Source organism: Oxyura jamaicensis, chromosome 10, assembly GCF_011077185.1.
Source record: "Oxyura jamaicensis isolate SHBP4307 breed ruddy duck chromosome 10, BPBGC_Ojam_1.0, whole genome shotgun sequence".
In the NCBI taxonomy this organism is placed as follows: Eukaryota; Metazoa; Chordata; class Aves; order Anseriformes; family Anatidae; genus Oxyura; species Oxyura jamaicensis.
This window is the reverse complement of record NC_048902.1, coordinates 20027660-20041168: the sequence shown is the minus strand read 5'-3', so window position 1 is coordinate 20041168 and position 13509 is coordinate 20027660. Positions and strand designations below refer to the sequence as shown.

At 47.9% G+C, this 13509-nt stretch overlaps 1 protein-coding gene across 2 annotated transcripts in view; it reads right to left on the bottom strand.

Annotated features, from left to right (window-relative positions):
• The window catches only part of SMAD3 (SMAD family member 3), a 73689-nt gene that overhangs the window by 24222 nt on the left and 35958 nt on the right, over positions 1-13509 (bottom strand). Inside the window, exon 1 of one of the 2 annotated variants that reach the window (XM_035336342.1) lies at positions 3335-3657. The exons of the other annotated variant lie outside the window; for it this stretch is intronic. The gene's annotated coding sequence lies outside the window, so the exon portion shown is untranslated. Of the gene's footprint in view, positions 1-3334; positions 3658-13509 lie in introns of those variants that run through there. 2 annotated transcript variants of the gene reach the window in all.

Genomic DNA, 13509 nt, shown 5'->3' with positions numbered 1-13509 from the left:
GAGCCCTGGAGGCTGATTCCATTCTTGTGATTGTGAAACCTCTCCTCAGGCTCTCTGTAAAGAGACTTGGGACAAAACAACATCTTCTTGGGAAAGACGTGGCTGAGTGACAGGGCAGCTTTATCTCCTTCTGTTGTCCTGCCTCAACCCTCAAGGAGTATTTTTTCCAAATGATTTTGTGGCTGAGATGGGACACAAGATTAGATAGGCAAACACTGCTCTACTAAAGGCAGCTTTTTGCCCGAGGTAATTAGACAGCACTCTAATTACCACAATCAATTGCCACGTCTTTATTAGCTAGATGAATGCTCATTCCTGGGTGCAAACACTTCATGGGAGCACAAGAACTGGCTCAGCACCCGAGTCATCACACTTAGAAATGATTTAGGCTGTAGTCTCAGGGATAGCAGAGCTAGGAATGGGCCTGGCACTGCCGAGTGAGAGGCCTTCGTCCTGCCCAAGGCCTTCCCTGGCTGCAGCAGCTCCTGGGGGAACTTGATGAATGCCCAAAGCCCGTGTGAGATGAGCTAGTAGTGTATGCTTTTGTTAATGTGCACCGCAGCTGAGGATGCATTTGACTGCCTCACTGTTTCTTGAGCCTGCAGCCCTCAGGGACAACCCACACGTGTCCGTCTCTCACATCCACGTGCAGAACAATCAGATAATAAAAAACTCCATACAACACAGCCTTGAGCCTGTCACAGTCATGTTCTGAAGCACAGTCTGATCCTGATTCGGAGCATTCCCAAAATCAGCTGACAGCTCAGCACATTCAGGCTTCATTAACATTTACAGAATCTAAATGCCAAAATTTCTATCAGGTTACAGAACTGTTCCTTCCTCTTACCTTTCTTTTAACCAGCCTGTGTTGAGCAGATCTCCATGTACAATTGACTTGATATATTTATTATTCCATACTACCTAACAGGATTTCTGCTAAACATAACAAAGCTTCTCTGCCCAAAAATTCAGTGCTGGAGGGTTCTCCAAAGCAGCACAGCTCATTTTGGTGGGACATCGTGTCTCTCTCTTCCCAGTCAAATGCAGCTGAACACATGTGTGTCTCCATGCTGTGCTGTGGGATTAAATAGCAAAGGCTGGGAAGAACTCTTCTTTTCACAGCGCCGATGTTCAGACCCCAGTGGGTGATGCAGACTCTCACTGCCACCTTCTTAACTAGCACATATCCTGAGCTTGCAGGGCAAGAGTGAGAAGATATTGTCATCTACAAGCCTGTAGTTATAACCGCCTGCGAGTGTGGGAGCATGTTAGCCAAAGGCTTGAGGGCTGCAGTGTTTGAGAACCACAGAATGGCTCGGTTGTTGGGGACCTTAAAGATCACCTCGTTCCCACCAGACCCAGCTACTCACATGGTGTGTCCACACATGGCCAAGAAGCATCCAGGGGAGAGGTTACTCCACAGCTAGGCCAGTTACAGCCAGAGATGAAAAATAATGAGTAAGGAAAAAGACCAAGGCTCCAGGAATGCAGTCAGGTAATTCAGCTGCTTGCACAACAGCACAGGGCATGGTCAGGACAACGTTGCAGTAGCCATGAGAAGCAAACAAGAAGCCCCTCAGGCTGAACACCTTTAGGATTGATCCATCCGTACAGGCTGGTACATTTGCTAGGGAAGTTCAACATGTGGAACTGCTACCCCAAACTGTCCTATTACTGCTGCTGAAAGAACAATGGGCAATAGTGACTCTTAATAGCAAAAACAGAGAAGGGAAGAAAAAAGAATGACAAAACACTGAAGTATTATTTAAAAAAAAAAATAATCCTCTGTAACTGTTTGAAAAAGAGCGAAGAGTAAATAGGAGAACATTACACGGCATAACAGGAATTTGATTTCTAGGCCTGATTACAGTGTGTCTTTTTTTTTCTTTTCTTTTTTCTTTTTTTAAACCCCAATTTAATTTGTAAGATCCTGATTCAGAAAAGAAAAAAAACAAACACAATACTTATTCTCCTCATCAGGCATTTTGCAGATATCTTCCCTCCAGAGAGGTAATAAAACTCCTCCTTGTACTCATTCTCCTTTAAAAGTGAAGTTAAAAGCAGTGGAATGCAGTAGCACAAATCATGCAAAGTGATGTAAGCAATAAGATACTGGAGGTTATTTCTGTCAAGGCTGAAATCTTCAGAAGGACTCTGGTAGATCAGAGATCCTTTCCACTGCTTCCCCTCCCCTTCCACGCACACACATTCACTCCTGCTTGCAAAACCCATCAGTTTTCTATTGCCATCATTAATCTTGCAAGAGAGCAAAACGTCTCAGTGCTCAAGTATCCAGTAACACCAGCATGTGCAAAAAGGGGTTAAGGAAAAGAGAAAAACAACCAGGAAGACAAAGTCTCAGTTACACATTTCCATGGGGTTCTTATTAAAAACCACGAGCAGAAGCTGTTTTTTAAAACCATGACAAATAAGTTACCAGTACGCTCTAAAATGCACCAGGAATTATGGCCACAGGCTGTGATTTTCTCTTGAGCGCAAAACATGATAAGTAGTTCCTTACTGGCCCCGCATCTGGTCTCCACCAGGAAAGCAAGCACTTATTCTTGTAGCAGAACCTGGCTGTTGTGCACGGAGCGCTGAAATATCCACAGGGCTTCACTGCAAAGTTGGATAAAACCTCAACTTTCCCTGAATACTGGCCAAATGAAAAACACTGAATAAAAAAAATGACCCATGCAGCACATTTGTAATTCAAAAGCTGAACCCTTGCCATCTCTTTCCCCTCAATTTGCTCAGCATCACTAAATTTTCCAATTTCTGGTGCAGTTTTAACAATACTGTCATTCAAGCTCAAGAAATAGAAGTAACTGTGCCCAGCCGAGGCTTGCAAGGCACGTTATCACACTGCCATAGAGGAAACTGGTAATGCTTCTACTTAGCACGTAAATTTATAGGAGATTAAAAGAATTAACAAGCTTCTAATTAATCTGCAACACATTTCTGTGGAAAGGATAAGTTTTTACTACCCCAAGGCAATGAAGTTAAAGGATTCTCCCAAAGAAAACAGAAGTTTGCAACAGAGCCCCACCACGAATAAGGACTTGTTACCCCCTCAAGGCTACCAAAGACCACTGCACTTTGGTGCTGGCCGCTCTCGTTTGGGCTGCTCATGCGTCCCACTCAAGCCCTCCTTTGGATTTGGAAGCAAACCACATCCCCTCTACCCTTGTGATGCTTCTGACCTTCGCACCGAGCTGCTCCCAGGAGAAGAGGCAGTGGAGCAGAAGGCACGCAGGGTGAAGCAATGGGCACCCCGGGGAACCCGTGCAAAGGTTGCGGCACCCTTCGGGCAGACCGCTGCGTGGGTACTTACAGGTAAGCACAGGATCACAGCCAGTGGGTGGCACAGCTCCATGCGGCTGCTGGCCATCAAGTCGCAAGCAGAGCCTGCTCCAGCCTACAGCCTGCAGCACCAGGTAAAGATTTTAAAGGTAGAGAGCAAATCCCGTTCCTCCTGAGGCTGCATAATTCTTCTATTCTAGGCTCGTTTGTTCTGGGCTTGCAAAGGAGCTGACAAGACAGAAATTACCAATACGTCCCGCGTGCTCCTTGCTGCCTATTTACATCTCTGTCTTTACCAAGGCTTCGCAGACTTCCCCAGCCCCCACTTGAAAGCTGAAGAAATACAGCACGGAGAGTTGATGTCAGGATCAGATTATGACAGCATGAGTCATTTATTAAGATTCCAGTAATGCTAAGCTCTTTAGCAGGTGCCTTGAGACCATATTTTTCAGAGTCTAATTTCAGATTCAGACATGAGTACGTTTTATTGGTTTACCATAAACTGTCCATTGTTGCTCCTTACAGCCGCCTCCTGCTTGTCCTGCACTCTGCAGCTCTCTTCTCCGAGACGTGCCCACTTCTACTCCATGCTGGCATGCAAATAACAGCTTAGTTTCATTTAGATTTCTTTAAAGCTATGGATAGATCTTGCTTTCTCATGTAATATCATGATCTGTTTTTCCTCTGTACTTTCTCCTAATCTCTCTGTTGTTTACACCACTTCTGCTTACACCACAGCTACAGGACATTGGCTACGGGCTATCAAAGCCCCTTCTTCTACCTGTACATGTTTTGTATTTATATGGCCCTACATCCTTCACCTCCTCCTTTTCCTCACCACCAGTACCACAGAAGATGGCTAATTCGGAGACCCAACCGTGCATGCCCTTCACTGCCCCCTACCCCAGACCAGCCACAATCTATCCTACTGCTTAATTAAGGCTTATTTAATCATGAGCCCAGTCCTGAACTTCCCAATATGCATCCTGATCCTTCTGCCATTTACACCTGTCTGATCACACTCGGATCTGCCAGGCGGATGGCATTTCTCAGAGGAGACACACGCTCCTACTCCTGATGCCTAAAGGAAGGCGATGAATGGGAATTCAGGTGGCAGGATGCTGCTCCCAGTACCTGCAGCAGGAATCTCGCAGCCAAAAGTTTTATTTTGGGAAAAAGGTAGTAGTGCACTACTACTAGTTCACCTTGCACAGAAATTGGTAGAGAATACACAAGCAGCATCTGAGAACCAAAGTATTTCTGAAGGTATTGCATCCAAGCCCCTTACCACAGTTACCTTTTGTGGAGCAAACTTGACTTCTTGCATGATTTCTCTAACCCCTCTAAATTTAAGTACATTTTTTCCTAAGCAGTCCTGGTCCCTTTGTTTATTTCAGCAAACTTTATTTGCCCAAATCTGTCAGACTCATCTAAATTTATTTGAGCTCGAGCCTTCAGGGGACCGGGGGTGGAGGAGACAGACGCAGTAAGGAGCTCAGCCTCTCCCAAGGAGCATGCCTTTTTGGAAACCCATTTATCATATAAGCTCGTCACTGCTTCCCAGAACCCTGCGTCTAACTCCAAATGTGAAATCCAAAAAGCAACAACACGCAACCGAACCAGCAGCTTCCTCCCTCCGAGGAGATTCCAGGCATACTGACGGCGCGGTGTGTTTCTGTGCGGGGAGGAGTTTCGTGAGGAGAAAATGGATGGATGGAAATGCCAAAGACATTCAGGTTACCTTCCATAATGCAGAGGGTATTCAAAACAAATGTGTTTCAAGAAAGACTGAGTAACTGGAGCACAGGGAGCTGATAGCCATCTAGTAACACCCCCCCCACCACAAAAAAACAACCAAACAAATAAACAACCCAACAAAAAAGCTGCTGCAAAACTCAGTTACTGTGTTAGCTTCCACGGCAATTCCACTGCTTCACATTTAATATCTAGCTTCAGCATCCATCTTCTTGATACTCTAAGGAAAAAATCTTCATAGCTTCACTGAAGCCAGGAGCACTTTGCAAATTAGCATCAGCTGTGGATATAGCCTAAGTAAAACCAGAGCAAAGGAACCATGGAATGAATGTGCTTCTTAATTGCCCAAAGAGAAAAGAAATTAAGGCGCTGCACAGTGTTTAGACAGAAGTCTCACACCGAGAACTGCTGCCCCAAATATACCGGCTGCTAACAAAAGCAGGGAGGATTATCATCACGAGTGCTGAAAAATGACAGTTTTAAGGCCTTGGACGCTCCCTCACAACATATACAATCGCCAGTGCCTCCAAGAGAGACTTCATATAAATACCAGGAGTCAGAACTGACTGCTCAGATAAATGTTTGCGCATTCTATCAGGTTGGGACAAAGCCAACATTTCGTATGGAAACATTTTTGGTGGTCCTGGGCAAAGAACATGTTTACTTTATAGCAGATATAACTAAAAATACTGCACGACAGCCTCCAATTATCTTGTTTGGAATAGTTTGAGGCTACTTGAGGCTCATTGCTGTTATTTTCTTTATTATATAGTGAAAACGCTGCTGCTTTTCCTGTAATTTGAAAAGCTGCTATTTCAAGGTCTGTGTTTGTGCCTCCCCCGCGGGGATAACAAGATCCAGGGTGCAGTTTTCCGGGGTGCCCACCTCCCATTTTCGGAAGCAGCTCAGGTGCTCATCCCACAGATCTATAGGATCCTAGAGTTATGTCGGCCTGTCAAATCCTCAAGTCATTAATTCTGCCTCTATATTACATGGCTTTGGAGCCGTTCCAGCAGGTTTTTTTGCACAGCCAGGGCTAAGTGACACGGGTTTTTTTTGCACAGACACGGGGACGGGGTCCCACAGACGCTCGCCCTCGCCCCAGGACCCCGAGCCCTCCTCGGGGCCATCCTTTGGGATCCATCCCACAGCAGGGCTGCGTGTGCTCAGGCGGCTCCGCCACGAGGGCCTGCTCGTCGCTTGAAATGAAATGCAGATTGTTTCAAACAAAACAAACCAGAAGAAAAAAAAAAAAAAAACAGCACTTTAGTCTGGGTTATTTCGCCTTCAGTCTCTGCCGTTGTCCCCAGCGATTAACCACCACTCTTTTCCAAGCTTTCCCAGCCTCCGACCCACTCCGGCGTCCCGCGAGCTGTTAATGAATCAGTTGCCGATGAATCACTTCCCATGTGCAGGCCTCTCGTTTCGTCACACACAGCATTCTCACAGCCTTTCCCCTCCGCTCGCACGGACCCGATGACAAAGAGCTACCTCCGCTACCAAAACAAGGCTGCGAGTTTCCACGAGGAGTTAACAGAAGGTGTGCGTGCCCCGCGAGAGAGGTGAAAAGGGGAGTGGAAGAGGGCTGTGTTAATTTTACAGCTCCGACTTCCTTAATTATGAGTCACCGGCAACGCAGGAGAAATCCAGCTTACAAAGTAAACCTACGAGAGCGTGATGTCTTAGGGGAGCGCTGCGGATTTAAGATGGAACGCCTCATTAAAAGCCCTCAGAAGTTAATATTTTACAGTCCCTTATGACTGTAATTACGAGTGAAAGCAGAGTCAGGACTCTGCAAGGGTTCGTGTGTATGTGGGGGGAGCAACTTTGTAAACTTCTCTCTCTCATAATCAGCTTTTACAGCACATCTGAGCAGGGCAGGCAGGAGAGGAGGGGGTGTTACGGGCTCTTGGTCTGTTAGTTTGTTTTATTTTGTGGGACTGCTTCTATACAATATGAGAAGAGCATTATTTGTACCAGAGAGATGGAAAAGGCTTCGGCTCAAGTGTTATTTTTTCCCCACCAAAAGCACTTAACATCAAAAAAAAAAAAGGAAGCCATGTATGTGGCCTACCTGAAAGCTTCCTTTCTTCTAGTGAATCTAGAGATCAGGTGAAAGGGTTTTTTTCAGGCTGCCACTCGCCGCTGAGGAGCACAGCAGAGGTGCTGTGCAGCCAGAGGAGCTCCCTCAGCCCTCCCCTCCGGCCACGATAACCATGGAAGCCCAGTGCTACGTTCCTAAATCACAGATCATGGTTAAAAAAAAATAAAAATAAGAAAAAAAAAAAACACCCAAACCTCAGCACTTTCCCCTTGCTGCAAGGCACGAGGAATTCCCTTGCTCACCAGACCCCATCAGGACACACCGTTTTCCTGGTGGGACACCGACAGCTCCGGCCCTCACTGGCTGCCTGCAGGAAAGCAGCACGAGGCGCAGATGTTTTCCCTCTACCCTCCATCCTCCCCTGCCCTAAGCTGCACCAGCTCTGCACCGGTGATAGGGCTGGGAGCGAGGATGTATAATTTCTGTGCTTAACTCTGACTAATGCAGGATGTGTGGGAGCGCAGCACCCGGCATGAATAACAGCTCCATAAAGCACGTATCGGTATCACGCTAAGTCATTCTTATCATCCAAACAGGATCTGAAGCATGTGCGTGCACAGTACCTTTCCTGTAAAGGTTTTATCGTTACCGTCGCTTGCATGGAAATCCAGCTGGTGTGACATAAAAAGGAGCAGGAAAAAGCAAGTGGCCAGAACAGCCGAATCGACATAAACAAATAGCTTATTTTTATGTAAATGTCAGTAGTAATAAAAACTCGAGGCAAGAAGTGATTAAAGAACGCCCAGAAAAAAACAACAACACAAAAACAAGTCACCGTTCAACCACCACGGGAGACGGAACGGTTCCTAAATGGGATGTTTTTCAGAAGTTTTCCATGAGGTGTCCATAATGAACAGCTGAAAATATCAGCTGCATGCAAGCTCACATTTAAGTAACAGACACGTTTTCAAGTAGCTTCCCTGTTGTCGTCTCCCCCTCCTCTCTCTCCAAACTAAAAAGAAAACTTAATGTTCACATCCTGGGAACCCCGCTGGATCAACACCGAAGCATTAAGCTTAAAACAGAAACAGATCTAGAGCCTGCCAAGGAGAGAGGATCAAGGGGGGAAGTAGACTCACAGGTAAATATTAGTTTGTACTTGAAAAAGCCCGAGTACATTTTAGAGCTGCTTTTGATTTCCATGCCAACTTTGCACCGTCCAACGCTGGTAGGGCACGGCCATGCAGGGGGAACGAGCGCCTGGCGTCCCTGCCAGCTGGTCCAGGGTAATGGTGACACTGCCGGCCATTATCAGCCAGATTTTGGAAAACCATCAGTGGCATTCCAGAAATGAGACAGGTTTTTCTACCTCATTTTCCTCTTGGGCCCTCTCAGTTGGTGCCTCTAAAGCCAGCCACACGGTAGTCTGGCTGGGCTGCTGTGTGTGGTTTTGGCACCTGGAAAAGGGGTGAGGAAACTCTCCTCACCTTCCCTCCATCCCATAACCACGCAGATAGATCCATCCATCGCTGCAGTAGAGCCAAGAAGAGCAGCACTAAAAGGCTGCCAAGCAGCTCACACCACGCCGTGCAGCACCTTCGTGGGCAGGGCGAAGACCACCGCTCGCTCCAAATCAAAGCTCGAGGGTAACTTGAGGAGCGAACCATAATAACTACTCAAGATGAACTGCAGACAGGAGACCCAGGAACACCACCCAGCTTCTCTAAAACAACACGATGAGACACGTAGAGGTAACAGGCAATTATGGCCTTCTTTTTATGTCTCCTCTCCAGCAGCATAATGCACTTGCGAGGTCCCCGGGTCAGCAGTGACTCAGAGAACAGAGGGCCTTCCAGTGAATCATCCACACCTTTTTAAGCACCCTCCAGGTCTTGTTGATTGGGAGATGTCTCACTACCTACACCTTCCCTAAATACTTACTGGGCTGTCCGAGGCTTGAGCAAGTGTGAGGGAGAGCAGGTGAGCAAGGCTGCAGGGGAGCAGGCCATCCGCTCCCGACACCTGAGCGGTACAAACGGGGATACGAGACACGCAAAGCCCCAACGGCACAGCTCGCTCCTACAGCAAGTGGCTACGGACAGGAGCTATAGGAAGATAGGGAAACAATGTGGGAGAAGTCACAAATATTTGATTTCACAAGTCAAGACGGTTTTCTTTCCCCTCCCCTTGTGACTAAGCCTTTGGTCCACACGCCCACTCCGTCCTCAAAAAACAACTCCGCGAAACAAATTTGATTGCTCTAAAATACAGGCAGTGACCAAGCACACCTCCTCCTCCTCACGGCACTAAGTCTATTTACTAAGAGTCTGCACCAACTGTCTGCTTTGGATGGAACAGGATCCAACTCCCCCTCTCAACGAGACATTAAACACCGGCAAGCCCAGCTCCTCTCCACTTGCCTTATCCGTTCCCAAACCTCCACCTCTGCAGACAACGTCGTTTACCTGGACAAATTGCCTGAAATCTCTCCAAGCTGCTCCCAGGGAAAGGAGCAGTGCACAGCGTGCTGGGGGACCGCAACGGATCCCAACACAGAGCTCAGGAGCTGGGTCCTGGCACTGACCTGCTGCGTGACGCCGAGGCGCACAGCCCTGCCACCTCTCGCCGTCCTCCCATTTCTGATGCGGCAAGAATCCTTCTTCAACACTGCAGCAGGCTTTGGGGTCGTAAGATTGAAAAACATGCAACAATTCCTATTGAGGAACGCCTCAGATTGATAGCCTGATGAGAAGAAACAAATCCTTTTATCTCTTGAGGGCTCTGGTGTAAGGCTCTGCCACACCAGGACTCTGTCTTGGGGACAGATTTGTAAAATGTGATGGTGAAATAAACAATTCCTCGTTTATCAGGAAAACCACACAGGTGGCCTTTTAAGGTCTAAGTGTCATAAAACAAAGCAGAACAAACTCCTGTAAGCCTAGCACAGAAGAGATGACAATGTTTGACCTGGTTACAGACCGTGCTGAGATGTTAAACCTAACCCTAGGAACCTACCCACCTTCGGCAGCCGCTGCTCCACCCTAGCCTAGCTGCCTCCCCAGCTGCTGTTGAGCTCACTACTTGTGCCTTTCCTGCACACACAAACAAAAAAGAAGCAAAAAAAAAGCACCCTACCCCTTCTTTTTCCTCTCTGCAACCAAAACAAGTTGCCTGTCCTTATGTCATCCCATCCAGTCTCTTCCTCCTCGCTGGCACACCACTTTAATATCTTGTTCCTTCAACCCCTCAAAAAACACAGCTGCTAAAATTATCATTCTGGCCCATCAATCACACTCCTCTCCTAATCTGTCTGGTATCTTCTGCAGAGTATTAAGTTCAAACAGCCCAGAGCCCTGTCCTCAAGGCACTCCGGCACTCTTTATAGCCCACATCTGAGAGCTCATCGCAGCGGCAGCTCCCTCCCCACCCCAAAATCCTGGCACCCTCTGGACACCCCCCACGAGTTTCCCCTTTGCTGCTCCTTCCCTGCCCACCCCACCCCCTTCTCTCTGCTTCCAGCATTTCTCTGGGGCACGGAAAAGGCTGCCAGCCCTGATGGGATGGAAGGATGATCCCTTACTGACTCATGTTGTTGGAAAGGCCAGATAAATGGAGCGTGCCACACGCCACCACCATGATGCAAGCAGAGAAAAAGGTTTACAGGGAGGGGATGGTGCAAAAATATTAAAGCAATTAATACAGCCCATGGTTACAGTTTTCTCCAGATACTCCCCTGGGTGCTGACTTGCATCGGTTAGGCTGCCAGCTATTCAGTGCAGGGACAGTCTGTGTTTTTTCCCCCCTTCTAAAGCAACAAGCACATTCTTGGCAGCTAAATTATTAATAAGGAACAAATGGTAATTGATTTATAGATGAGACTGAAGGAGAGGATTTGTCTGCCTTCAGTCCAAGCCATCATGCCCACACGGCTTTGTCCTGGTTCTGTCGCTGCCAAAACCTCCCATCTCCCACCCGGACCTCGCAGCGTATCCCCATCCAAATTATCTGTGTTTACACGACCTCTTTACCTCTTGTATCTGACCACTGACCAGATATTGCAAAAGAGAAGCAAAGTGTTTATTGTTCTTTCTGTCTCTCTTTCTTCTCAGCCGGCAAGAAAATCCTTAGCTGGATTAGTTCTGAAGATTTTATTTTTATCCATTGTGTGCTTGTGAAAAAAAAAAAAAAAAAAATCTACTCAAGGAAAAGATGAGTTTTGCATTCAGGCTTTGAATTGCTGAGCTGGGGGAATTAGCTCTCTCTCTGCTGGTGGAAAGTTCCACAGTTCTGGCCCAGCTCTTCACAGCAGAAGCATCTGTCCTCCTCCTCCTCCTCCGAGCACAACTTTCTCGCATTTCAGCCCCGAGACCTGCACCAACCTTTCTTCTGCTCTGCTGAAGGAAAGGAGGATCACGGGGCAGGCTTCCCCCTGCTACTTAGAGGCTCACTTGCAAGACGGGCTTTCTGGGGCAGCCCCTGCGAGCCGCTCCCCCTGTTATGCTTATTCTAATTAAGAGCACCACACACACATCCTATTGGTTTCAGAGTGCTCGCCACGATTTGTTTGGCACGAAGAACCCATCAGCTTGCCACAAACTCACCCTTTTGAAGGCGGGACCCGTGGCTTTGCTGAAAGCAACACAGAAGTTTGTTTCTGGAAACGTGATGGAGCTGGCCCGCAGGACGTAGCGGTGCTGCCGAATCCCAGACAACGGAACTCTTACACGAGGCAAAACCAGACCTTCAAAGGCTCGTAGGCAAATGTACTGTCACCGAATATTTTGTCATGGAAGCAAGAGCCTAAAAATACAACACGAGCAGATAATGCGCTGAGACAGGCCGGCGCACATCCTGTCTTTGCTCTGTAAACACCACGATGCGCGTTGGCACTATTGTACAAACCAGGCCACCCATCCCAAAAGTAGGGCAGCAGTTTGTACAAACTGCAGCCTTCGCCCCAGAGCGGCTCCGCTCCTCGTCCCAGATACCTCGTGCTGGCCGGGGAGAGCCACAAACCTGTGGGGGAGCACGGCTGGGCCGCCTCCGGCACGGGCAGCAGGGGATCGGGGAGGAGGTGTGGAAGGAAGAAGCGGCGTTACCATCCATTTTCTGATACGGCACCTGCAGGCGCAGCAGGAAGCCCGGCCTCGAGATGTGCTGACTCACTGCAGCGTGGGTCCCTGCCGGCGGCGCTGGTTTTCAGGTCCTCCGAAGGCAGCCCTGCTCCTCCGTGCAAGCCATGGGCCCTTGACAGCTCCTTTCCCTCGCCGGCTCCTCTCTCTCTGGAGCAGTAACCAGCAAAAAGGGCCAGAAGGCATCATCCATCACCTCCTGCATTCCCGCTTCCCACCCGCGAAACTTCAGCTTGAAGGGGAAAACCCTTCTTTATCAGAAACGAGAGAATGGATGGTAAAGGCTAAAAAAGATTGCAGCACCGCAGGCACCCGAGGAAAGAAGACACAGTTTGCCAAGATTTGGGTGAACTAGACGCAAATCCTCAAAACCTTCAGATACCTTTTAGGCTTTTTATCTTACCAAGATCACCTCTGTTGGTCCAGATGCTTTTATATGAAGTCCGCGTGTTAGGTCCCCTCTTACAGAAGCATGAAAGCACACGGGAAGCACTTTGCAGAGCTTCCATACCACGGGAATGGGTGTCAGACTTGATTTTACTCAGTGCAGTTACGGGTAAGTCACTAAAACAAAGAGCCCGAAACACCTGCAATCATTCAGACAAGCTAGGCTTTTCTCAGGACCTACAGTCTGCCCAGAGCTACGTAAAGGAAAGCTCTATGCCATAAAGGATATTCAGAAAGACAAACAAAGTCAGGTTCCCGAAACCTGACAGGTCGCTTACCTTTCAGGAAGGGAATGAGCAGAGCCGCTCGTTTGCACAGGGGATGTATTCAGTAAATTCCAGTCCAGCCCTCTACATCACTGACTTTTGAGGAGACTAATTGCTTTACGGCGCTGCCCACTAAACCCCAGTATCGAGGCTAACACACAACCAGCATAAAAGTCCCGGACCCAAAGGGAACGGGATTTCCATCTACAAGAGGATGCAACAGGTAAATGACACGGGCCAACAGGACGGAGCAGCTATCGCAGGAGCGGTTGCTCTGTGCCAGAAGTGTAAAGGGTTTCACAGGGAAAAGAAATTAAAAGCATCGCCCCCACATTCTTCTTCCTGCAGTTCACCAGATTTTACTTTCAAAACACGTGTGCTAAAATCCAGGTGGGCAAATCTGGAAAGTGTTTTTTATTTAAATGCAGGGGAAGAAAAGGGAAGGGGGGAGATGCACACGAAACTAAAATTATACATTATCAGGAAGAGGAGGCTGTGGGGAAATGTGTGTATCAGCAAAGCAAAGCGCACCAACGCTTTCTGTTTTCTTTTACAGATGACC